This window comes from Hordeum vulgare, chromosome 5H, assembly GCF_904849725.1.
Source record: "Hordeum vulgare subsp. vulgare chromosome 5H, MorexV3_pseudomolecules_assembly, whole genome shotgun sequence".
Classification (NCBI taxonomy): Eukaryota; Viridiplantae; Streptophyta; class Magnoliopsida; order Poales; family Poaceae; genus Hordeum; species Hordeum vulgare.
In genome coordinates, this window is record NC_058522.1 from 27,984,011 (window position 1) to 27,996,681 (window position 12,671).

The window sequence follows — 12,671 nt, forward strand, 5'->3', positions numbered from 1 at the left end:
TTATCTTGTGAATTTCTTGAGTTGATTCATAAAAGTGATCATTTCACGCCTTTAGTTCCCTCGGCAACAGAGATCTCAGTTTTACTGTCTTTCACTTCACTCTTTATCTTCAGCCCACCCACTTGCCTTCCTTTCATGCCTTTAGTTCCCTCGGCAACAGAGTCCATATATTGGTTAATACATCATCAATGAGATCCAAAATTAGAGACCCATCAGAAACATATACTTTCTCTTCCATAAAATCAACATAACCTTTGATCCAATACCAAGTATTGCATTTTCCAGCTCTGGGTTGAGCGAATCAGAAAATAATAACCAATCTAAGCCAGAGTGGAAAATCATCGATCCAAAAGTGATAAAAGATAAGAAGTTCGGTACTTACATTATGATTCATGCACTGGACAAAATCGTGGTTCTTTTTTGGGCGTATCAGTAGTGTACCTATTAAGAATCCTAAATCGGCAACTCGTTCACGAGAAGTCGCCCATAGTGACGATGAATCATTCCGGATGAACTAGAGGTGGAACCCATCAAACTGTATCCTACTTCTCTAAAGATGTATCCTACTTCTCTAAACAATATGTTCTAACTATTACCTTTCTTACAATGTGCGTACTACCTCCTCTCTAGTAGGGGGCTCTATTTCTAGACAACATAAAATCTTTATTTATGTCTCTGTTTCCATCTACTGAAGTTTGATTCTCATAGAAACTAAGTTCTTACACAGATAACTAGAAATCTTTCCAATCTAAAATATTACAAGAAAAAGCCAGCAATATGTAGTTAGTAGTTGACAATATTCAATTAAATAAACAAGTAAATTTCACAAATTAATAATGAATAAATAGTCCAAGTAATCAACTAAGAATCTTAAAATTTATATGAAAAATAATGTTTATACGTGAAAATACATTAGAAATTTATAAAATATAATGAATGCAAACTATTCTTGATTCCATAATTGTTGAATGCCAAATGAACTTTCTACCTTGTTCATCTCCAAGTTTAACGAATGATATAACATTTGTAACCCATTAGTTTGAACTGTCTTGTGCAAAATAGAGAAAAATTCCAAGAGAAACTTAATGAATCAAATACACTAAGTATGATGTGCATCCTAATGAATTACCTTGTTTATATTGCATTTTACAACAATACCATCCAAGTAAGTTCCTATCATTAAACATGCAATCGTAGAATCTTGCTTGCATTTAACAAAATAATTGGCTAAATAAATCAATTCTTGGTATGCTTCAAGAACATTACTTGCCTCTCTAGAGGAATTTGGGTTGCATCAACAAATGTTCAACACTTTCTGACTTCATTTGGTATTTTTCATGCTTTTACTGATTTTTTGGAGCTAAATGACCCAGAAATTGAAAATCACTACAAATGAACTCTTAATAGGTTGAAAGTTGGCATGTTATCATCATTTCACCCACATAGCATGTGCTAAAAAGTTGAGAGGGTTGCCGCAAAAACAGGATGCACTTCGTGTACAAATCGGACAATCTCTTTCGAAGTATGAGGGTTTCATACGAAAACTCATCTGTTACAAAAGGCATTTCATTTTTCCGAACACATTTGAACTCCAGACTTTTTGTGTGTTCAAAATGAACCATTCAAGGCCACATCATCAATTTTCAACACTTTCTGACTTCATTTGGTATTTTTCATGTTTTTACTGATTTTTTGGAGATAAATGACCCAGAAATTGAAAAGCACTACAAATGAACTCTTAATAGGTTGAAAGTTGGTATGGTATCATCATTTCACCAGCATAGCATGTGCTAAAAAGTTGAGAGGGTTGCTGCAAAAACTGGATGCACTTCGTGTACAAATCGGACAATCTCTTTTGAAGTATGAGGGTTTCATACGAAAACTCATCTGTTACAAAAGACATTTCATTTTTTCGAACTTATTTCATTTTTTCCTGATTTGTACCACCAATCGACACGAAAGGATGTCTTTGGTACTGGTTGGTGCCACAAACCGACACGAATGGCCTGTGGTTGCCACGAGCGAGGTGTTTGTTGAAGAACCACCAAAAACAACATCTATTATTCACATGATTCGGCGAAACCCTAGCGCCGCCAATCCTCTATAATCTCCTCCCCAACCACACTGCCATCTTTCCCCCGCCCACAGCCTCCAACCCCTCCCCCAACCCGAAACCCATCAGCGGCGGTGAAGCGCGAGGAGAGGAGAAGGAAGATGGTGAAGTTCCTGAAGCTGGGCAAGGCGGTGATCCTGTTGCAGGGCAGGTATGCCGGGAAGAATGTGGTGATCGTGCGCGTGTTCGACGAGGGCACCCGCGACCGCCCCTACGGGCACTGCCTAGTCGTCGGCCTGGCTAAATACCCGAAGAAGGTGATCTACCAGGACTCGTCCAAGAAGACGACCAAGAAGTCCCGCGTCAAGGTATTCCTCAAGCTCGTCAACTTCACCCACCTCATGTCCACCCGCTACACACCCTCGACATCGACCTCAAGGAGGTGGTCTCCGGCGCCCCCGACTCCCTCACCACCAAGGACAAGAATCTCACCGCTGCCAAGTCCGCCAAGGCCAAGCTCGAGGAGAGGTTCAAGACCGGCAAGAACAAGTGGTTCTTCACCAAGCTCCGCATGAGTCGAGATGATTCGACATGTTTCAAGAAATGCCAACAAGATCTATTCTTCACAAGATTCGACATGATTCCACATCATTTGGCATGATTCAAGAAATGCCAACAAGATCTATTCTTCACATGATTCGACATGATTCAAGAAATGCCAACAAGATCTATTCTTCACATGATTCGACATGATTCAAGAAATGCCAACAAGATCTATTCTTCACAAGATTCGACATGATTCAAGAAATTCCAACAAGATCTATTCTTCACATGATTCGACATGATTTGACATGATTCAAGAAATTCCAACAAGATCTATTCTTCACATGATTCGACATGATTCAAAACTGGATACACTTCGTGTACAAATCATACAATCTCTTTCAAAGTATGAGGGTTTCATACGAAAACTCATCTGTTACAAAAGGCATTTCTTTTTTTCGAACTTATTTCATTTTTTCCACATGGGTGCGTGTATTAAAAACCATTACAACATATCATGAATAGAGAAGTGACCAAATTAATAGAAATTCATCATCACATTAAAGCCAAAGTACAGTAGTGACCAAAATAAATACATAACGCGTTCTTAGATAGTTCTCATCATTGAACAACATATAGCTCTCTAGAGCATCTAATTAGAACATACATAGAAACTACTAAATTTAAATGCAACAACAAATGCGATCATAACGGCAACTAAGGTACAAATTGATCCAACGGCATAATGATACCAAGCGTCGGTTTGAATGGCATATTTTCTAATGTTTCCAATCTCCAAGCGCATTGCATTCATCTTGATCTTGTGATCGTCACACACATCGGCAACATCCAACTCCAATATCATCTTCTCCTCTTCAATTCTTTGTATTTTTTCTTTCAAGTTACTCTTTTCTTTTTCAACCAAATTTAACTTCTCGGCAAGAATTTGTATGTCGGTTCGAATTTTCTGTTCACATACCTCCTAGATAAAAAAAATATGTCACGTTGGTCGGCATAATTGTCATAAACACTATAAAACAAATAGTTATAAAAGATAATATATACCACATCCGAACCATAGACAGGACGAGGGCCGACGGAGGCGGATACCAAAACCATCGCACTATATAATACAAATAATAATAGAAGTAAGAAAATTACACAAGTATCTATCTAAATCATACAAGTAAGAACTTTTTTCTTTTAGAAAGAATATAAGAAGAAGAGACTAACCACGGTGGTGCCGACACCGAGATGGGCGCGGGCGATCGACGACGGTGAGGACGGGGACGGGACACAGACGGACCGCCAAAGCTACACAAAACTAGAGGACAATGGAGCTTTGACAAGGAGCTTCGAGAAGAGAAAGCTTAAGTGTGGCTTCAACATTTCATCGAACATCTCATGTGCATAGGAGGTGAGCTAGAGCACCACAAAGCTCTCCCATGGCCGGCGAAAAAAACAGAGCAGTGCACTGCTCTGCTCGCGGGCAGGGGGTATGTATAGGCCAATCATTGGTCCCGGTTTGTGGATGAAACCGAGACTAAAGTTCAACATAGGGTCCCGGTTCTAGCCTAAAACTGGGACCAATGATTGTGGGCCAGGAGCGAGGCACATTGGCCCCGGTTCGTGTCTGTAACCGGGACCGAAGGTGACAAACGAACCGGGACAAATGGCCCACGAGGCCCGGCCGGCGCCCTGGCCTCATGAACCGGGACCTATGCCCACATGTCATGAACCGGGACTAATGGGATTTCATCAAGTGAACCAAAGCCCTCTTTTCTACTAGTGTTGATAGGGTCAAGTGGGGTCCTCTCCCAATGCCTGTGCTGAGACCTTGGGAATTTGGTCTTCATATCAGCATACTCCTTGCTGATCAAGGCGACTGCCATAGGAGCCATCGAAGTTATGTCATGTCGAAGCCTGAATTTCTGTTGGAGATCAATGTGGCAATCAGCTGGTATCTCAATGTTGGAAATATGCCCTAGAGGCAATAATAAAATGGTTATTATCATATTTCCTTGTTCATGATAATCGTCTATTGTTCATGCTATAATTGTATTAACAGGAAACAGTAATACATGTGTGAATAAATAGATCACAATGTGTCCCTAGCAAGCCTCTAGTTGGCTAGCTCGTTAGTCAATAGATGATCATGGTTTCCTGATCATGGGCATTAGATGTCATTGATAATGGGATCACATCATTGGGAGAATGATGTGATGGACAAGACCCAATCCTAAGCATAGCACTAGATCGTATTGTTCGTATGCTAAAGCTTTTCTAATGTCAAGTATCTTTTCCTTCGACCGTGAGATTGTGCAACTCCCGGATACCATAGGAGTGCTTTGGGTGTATCAAACGTCACAACGTAACTGGGTGACTATAAAGGTGCACTACGGGTACCTTCGAAAGTGTCTGTTGGGTTGGTACGAATCGAGATCGGGATTTGTCACTCCGTGTGACGGAGAGGTATCTCTGGGCCCACTCAGTAGAACATCATCATGAGCTCAATGTGACTAAGGAGTTAGTCACACGATGACGTGCTACGGCACGAGTAAAGAGACTTACCGGTAACGATATTGAACAAGGTATAGGTATACCGATGATCGAATCTCGGGCAAGTTCTATACCGACAGACAAAGGGAATCGTATACGGGATTGATTGAATCCTTGACATTGTGGTTCATCCGACGAGATCATCGTGGAGCAAGTGGGAGCCACCATGGGTATCCAGACCCCGCTGATGGTTATTGGCCAGAGAGGTGTCTCGGTCACGTCTGCCTGTCTCCCGAACCCGTAGGGTCTACACACTTAAGGTTCGGTGATGCTAGGGTTATAGGGAATTGTTATACGAGGTTACCAAAAGTTGTTCGGAGTCCCAGATGAGATCCCGGAAGTCACGAGGAGCTCCGGAATGGTCCGGAGGTAAATATTGATAGTAGTAGTTGGCGTGACGACTTCGCGGAGACACGATGATGGAGATCATGGTGTCACGCCGGTGATGATGATGATTATGCGATGCCTGAAGATGGAGATCGAAAGAGCAAAGATGATAATGGCCATATCATGTCACTATATGATTGCATTGTGATGTTTATCATGTTTTACATATTATTGCTTAAAACGACGGTAGCATAATAATATGATCCCTCTTAAAATTTCGAGAATGTATTTCCCTAAGTGTGCACCGTTGCGAAGGTTCGTTGTCTCGAAGCACCACGTGATGATCGGGTGTGATAGATTCTAACGTAAGCATACAACGGGTGTAAGCCAGATTTACACACGCGAAACACCTAGGTTGACTCGACGAGCTTAGCATGTACATACATGACCTCGAATACAAGAGACCAAAAGGTCGAACATGAGTCATATGGTTGAATACGATCAGCATGAAGTTGCTCACCATGGTGACTAGTCCGTCTCACGTGATGATCGGACACGGGTTAGTCAACATGGATCATGTATCACTTAGATGACTAGAGGGATGTCATTTTAAGTTGGAGTTCATACTTAATTTGATTAAATGAACTTAATTGTCATGAACTTAGTCTAAAAGTTGTCTTTATAAATATTGTAGATGGCCAACGTCAACCTCAATTTCAACGCATTCCTAGAGAAAAACAATCTGAAAGATGATGGTAGCAACTATGCGGACTGGGTTCGCAACTTGAAGCTCATCCTTGAAGCAGCTAAAAAGGCTTATGTCCTTGATGCGCCGCTAGGTGACCCTCCCGCTCCCGCAGCAGCCCAAGACATTCTGAACGTCTGGCGAACACGGAGTGATGACTACTCTCTGGTTAGGTGTGGCATGTTATACAGTTTAGAAACGGGGCTCCAAAGGCGTTTTGAGCAACACGGGGCATATGAGATGTTCCACGAGCTGAAGCTAGTTTTTCAAGCTCATGCCCGTGTCGAGAGATATGAAGTCTCCGACAAGTTCTTTGGCTGTAAGATGGAGGAGAACAGTTCTGTCAGTGAGCACATACTCAAAATGTCTGGGTTACACGGTCGTCTGACTTCACTTGGAGTCGAACTTCCAGATGATGCTATAATTGATAGAATCCTCCAGGCTCTCCCACCATGCTACAAAGGCTTTGTTCTGAACTACAACATGCAAGGGATGGAAAAGACCATTCCCGAGTTGTACTCGATGCTCAAGTCTGCAGAAGTAGATATCAAGAAAGAGCATCAAGTGTTGATGGTCAACAAGACCACTAGTTTCAAGAAAGGCAAGGGTAAGAAGAACTTCAAGAAAGACGGCAAAGCTGTTGCCGCGCCCGGTAAGCCAGATGCCGGGAAGAAGAAAAAGAATGGACCCAAGCCTGAGACTGGGTGCTTCTATTGCAAGGGAAAAGGTCACTGGAAGCGGAACTGCCCCAAATACTTAGCGGACAAGAAGGCCGGCAACGTTAAAGGTATATGTGATATACATGTTATTGATGTGTACCTTACCAGCGCTCATAGTAGCTCCTGGGTATTTGATACTGGTGCTGTTGCTCACATTTGCAACTCAAAGCAGGAACTGCGGAATAAGCGGAGACTGGCCAAGGACGAGGTGACGATGCGCGTGGGGAATGGTTCCAAAGTCGATGTGATCGCCGTCGGCACCCTACCTCTACATCTACCGTTGGGATTAGTTTTAAACCTTAATAATTGTTATTTAGTACCAGCTTTGAGCATGAATATTGTATCAGGGTCTTGCTTAATGCGAGACGGCTACTCATTTAAGTCAGAGAATAATGGTTGTTCTATTTATATGAGTGATATGGTTTATGGTCATGCTCCGCTGGTGAATGGTTTATTCTTGATGGATCTCGATCGTGATGTTACGCATATTCATAGTGTGAGTACCAAAAGATGTAAAGTTGATAATGATAGTCCCACATACTTGTGGCACTGCCACCTTGGTCAAATCGGCGTTAAGCGCATGAAGAAGCTCCATACCGATGGACTATTAGATTCTCTTGACTTTGAATCATTTGACACATGCGAACCATGCCTCATGGGCAAGATGACTAAGACTCCATTCTCAGGAATAATGGAGAGAGCAACCGACTTATTGGAAATAATACATACTGATGTGTGTTGTCCAATGAACGTTGAAGCTCGCGGTGGCTATTGTTATGTTCTCACTCTCACCAATGATTTTAGTAGGTATGGGTATATCTACTTAATGAAGCACAAATCTGAGACGTTTGAAAAGTTCAAGGAATTCCAGATTGAGGTTGAGAATCAACGTGACAGAAAAATTAAATGTCCGCGATCTTATCGTGGAGGATAATATTTGAGTCACGAGTTTGGCACACACCTAAGGAAGTGTGGAATCACAACTGACGCCGTCTGGCACACCGCAACGCAACAGAGTGTTTGAACGTCGTAATCGCACTTTATTAGATATGGTACGATCTATGATGTCTCTTGCCGACCTACCGATATCATTTTGGGGATACGCATTAGAAACTGCAACATTCACTTTAAATAGGGCACCATCTAAATTCGTTGAGCCGACACCGTATGAACTATGGTTTGGCAAGAAACCTAAGTTGTCGTTTCTTAAAGTTTGGGGCTGCGATGCTTATGTGAAGAAACTTCAACCAGAAAAGCTCGAACCCAAAGCGGAGAAATACGTATTCATAGGATACCCTAAGGAAACTATTGGGTATACCTTCTATCTTAGATCCGAAGATAAGACCTTTGTTGACAAGAACGGATCCTTTCTAGAGAAAGAGTTTCTCTCGAAAGAACTAAGTGGGAGGAAGGTAGAACTTGATGAGGTAATTACACCCCCTCTCGAACAGGATAGTAGCGCAGCGCGGGAAGTTGTTCCTGTGGCGCCTACACCAACTTAAGAGGAAGTTACTGATGATGATCATGAAGCTTCGGATCAAGTTACTACTGAACCGCGAAGGTCCACAAGGGCACGCTCCGCACCAGAGTGGTACGGCAACCCTGTGATGGAAATCATGTTGTTAGACAACGGTGAACCTTTGAACTATGAAGAAGCAATGGCGGGCCCGGATTCCAACAAATGGCTTGAGGCTATGAAATCTGAGATAGGATGCATGTATGAGAACAAAGTATGGACTTTGGTGGACTTGCCCGATGACCGGCGAGCCATAGAAAATAAATGGATCTTCAAGAAGAAGACTGATGGAAATGGTAATGTAACCGTTTACAAAGCTTGACTTGTCGCAAAGGGTTTTCGACAAATTCAAGGAGTTGACTACGAAGAGACTTTCTCTCCCGTAGCGAGGCTGAAATCAGTCCGAATCATGTTAGCAATTGCTGCCTTTTATGATTATGAAATTTGGCAAATGGACGTCAAAACAGCGTTCCTTAACGGGAACCTTAAGGAAGAGTTGTATATGATGCAACCATAAGGTTTTGTCGACCCTAAGGGTGCTAACAAAGTGTGCAAGCTCCAGCGCTCCATCTATGGGCTGGTGCAAGCATCTCGGAGTTGGAACATTCGCTTTAATGAGGTGATTAAAGCGTTTGGGTTCATACAGGTTTACGGAGAAGCCTGTCTGTACAAGAAAGTGAGTGGGAGCTCTGTAGCTTTCCTCATACTGTATGTGGATGATATATTATTGATGGGGAATAATATAGAGATGTTGGAGAGCATAAAGTCCTATTTGAACAAAAGTTTTTCAATGAAGGACCTTGGAGAAGCTGCATACATATTAGGCATCAAGATCTATAGAGATAGATCAAGACGCCTCATAGGTCTTGCGCAAAGTACATACCTTGACAAGGTATTGAAGAAGTTCAATATGGAAAACTCAAAGAAAGGGTTCTTGCCAGTTTTGCAAGGTCTGAGATTGAGTAAGACTCAGTCGCCGACCACGGCAGCAGATAGAGAGAAGATGAGTTATGTCCCCTACGCATCAGCCGTGGGCTCTCTAATGTATGCCATGTTGTGTACCAGACCTGATATAAACCTTGCCATAAGCTTGGTAGGGAGGTACCAAAGTGATCCCGGTATGGAACACTGGACAACGGTCAAGAATATCCTTAAGTACCTGAAAAGGACTAAGGAAATGTTTCTCGTTTATGGAGGTGACGAAGAGCTCGTCGTAAAGGATTACGTCGACGCTAGCTTCGACACAGATCCGGATGACTCTAAGTCACAGACCGGATACGTGTATGTGTTGAATGGTGGGGCAGTGAGCTGGTGCAGCAGCAAGCAAGAAGTCGTGGCAGCATCTGCATGTGAAGCGGAGTACATAGCTGCTTCAGAAGCAGCTCATGAAGGAATTTGGATGAACGGGCTCATCACCGACCTTGGAGTGGTTCCAAGCACGTCGGGTCCAATGACACTCTTCTGTGATAACACTGGGGCCATTGCCATAGCCAAGGAGCCCAGGTTTCACCGGAAGACGAAGCACATCAAACGCCGCTACAACTCCATCCATGACCATGTCCAGAGTGGAGTGATAGATATTTGTAAAGTACACACGGATCTGAATATTGCAGACCCGTTGACTAAACCTCTTCCACGAGCAAAACATGATCAACACCATAAGGCTATGGGTGTTCGATACATCACAATGTAACTAGATTATTGACTCTACTGCAAGTGGGAGCTGTTGGAAATATGCCCTAGAGGCAATAATAAAATGGTTATTATCATATTTCCTTGTTCATGATAATCGTCTATTGTTCATGCTATAATTGTATTACCAGGAAACGGTAATACATGTGTGAATAAATAGATCACAATGTGTCCCTAGCAAGCCTCTAGTTGGCTAGCTCGTTAGTCAATAGATGATCATGGTTTCCTGATCATGGGCATTAGATGTCATTGATAACGGGATCACATCATTGGGAGAATGATGTGATGGATAAGACCCAATCCTAAGCATAGCACTAGATCATATTGTTCGTATGCTAAAGCTTTTCTAATGTCAAGTATCTTTTCCTTCGACCGTGAGATTGTGCAACTCCCGGATACCGTAGGAGTGCTTTGGGTGTATCAAACGTCACAACGTAACTGGGTGACTATAAAGGTGCACTACGGGTACCTCCGAAAGTGTTTGTTGGGTTGGTACGAATCGAGATCGGGATTTGTCACTTCGTGTGACGGAGAGGTATCTCTGGGCCCACTCACTAGAACATCATCATGAGCTCAATGTGACTAAGGAGTTAGTCACACTATGACGTGCTACGGAACGAGTAAAGAGACTTACCGGTAACGAGATTGAACAAGGTATAGGTATACCGATGACCGGATCTCGGGCAAGTTCTATACTGACAAACAAAGGGAATCGTATACGGGATTGATTGAATCCTTGACATCATGGTTCATCCGATGAGATCATCATGGAGCAAGTGGGAGCCACCATGGGTATCCAGACCCCGCTGATGTTTATTGGCCAGAGAGGTGTGTCGGTCATGTTTGCCTGTCTCCCGAACCCGTAGGGTCTACACACTTAAGGTTCGGTGACGCTAGGGTTATAGGGAATTGTTATACGAGGTTACCGAAAGTTTTTCGGAGTCCCGGATGAGATCCCGGATGTCACGAGGAGCTTCGGAATGGTCCGGAGGTAAAGATTGATATATAGGACGGATGTTTCGGACACCGGAAGTGTTTCGGGCATCACCGGTAACGCACCGGGACCACCGGGACCACCGGAGGTGGCCCCGGGGGTCCACCTAAGGGGGGCAACGACCCCGGGAGGTAAGGTGGGCCAAGTGGGGGAGGGAACCAGCCCCTAGGTGGGCTGGTGCGCCTCCCCACTCAGCCCAATGCGCAGGGGAGAGGGAAGGGGGGGCAAACCCTAAGCCAGGTGGGCCTAAGGCCCACCAGGGGTGCGCCACACCCCTCCTTCCCCCCTTGGCCGCCGCACCAGCCCCCATCTAGGGCTGCCCCCCCCCCCCCCCCCCGGAGAGGGAAACCCTCAAGGGGGCGCAGCCCCTCCCTCCCACTATATATAGTGGGCAGTTTTGGCCATTGGAGATCAGACTTTTGCCTCTCCCTCCGCGTAGCCCTGCCCTTATTCCTCCTCCTCTCTGTCGGTGCTTCGCGAAGCCCTGCCAGGAGACCTCGTCTCTCCATCGACACCACGTCGTCGTACTGCTGGAGTTCTTCCCCAACCTCTCCCTCCTCCTTGCTGGATCAAGGTGCGGGAGACGTCACCGGGCTGCACGTGTGTTGAACGCGGAGGTGTCGTAGTTCGGCACTAGATCGGAATCGCTGCGAGTACGACTCCATCAACCGCGTTCTAGCAACGCTTCCGCTTAGCAATCTTCAAAGGTATGAAGATGCTCTTACCCCTCTCTCGTTGCTGGTCTCTCCATAGGAAGATCTGAATATGCGTAGGAAAATTTTAAATTTATGCTACGTTACCCAACACTCAATACCTAAGTTGTGCCTCATCTTTAGTTTGTCGTTCGTTATGTCAACGCTAGCAAATTGAAATGGAACAAATGTTACACACTGCTGCAGTAAGGAAAAATGTTTCACTACAACTGAAGAGAAAATTATCTTTAGGATTCAAATGGAACATATTGCTATCCTATGCAATTTTCATATCCTATGAATTGATAAAGAAACCGTAAATTAACTATGACATATATATATATATATAATCCCACTGGTTTGCAAATATGCAACAAGGAAAATTGTTTCACTACAACTAAAGAGAAATTGATCTTTATAATATTCCAATGGAAGATATTGCTATCATATGCAAGAAACCATCAATTAACTATCCAATGAAACATATATAGAAACTGCATATTTTTATCCAATGGAACCTAGAGAGATCACTATATGCAATTTTCATAACCTTGGATCAAAGAACGTCGTGGAAAATTGTTTCACTATAACTAAAGAGAAATTGATCTTTATAGGATTCCAATGGAACATATTGCTATCCTATGCAATTTTCATATCCTATGAATTGATCAAGAAACCCTCAATTAACTATCCAATGAAACATATATGGAAACTGCATATTGCTATCCAATGGAACCTAGAGAGATCACTATATGCAATTTTCATAACTTGGATCAAAGAACGCCGCAGAAAATTGTTTCACTACAACTAAAGAGAAATTGAACTTTATAT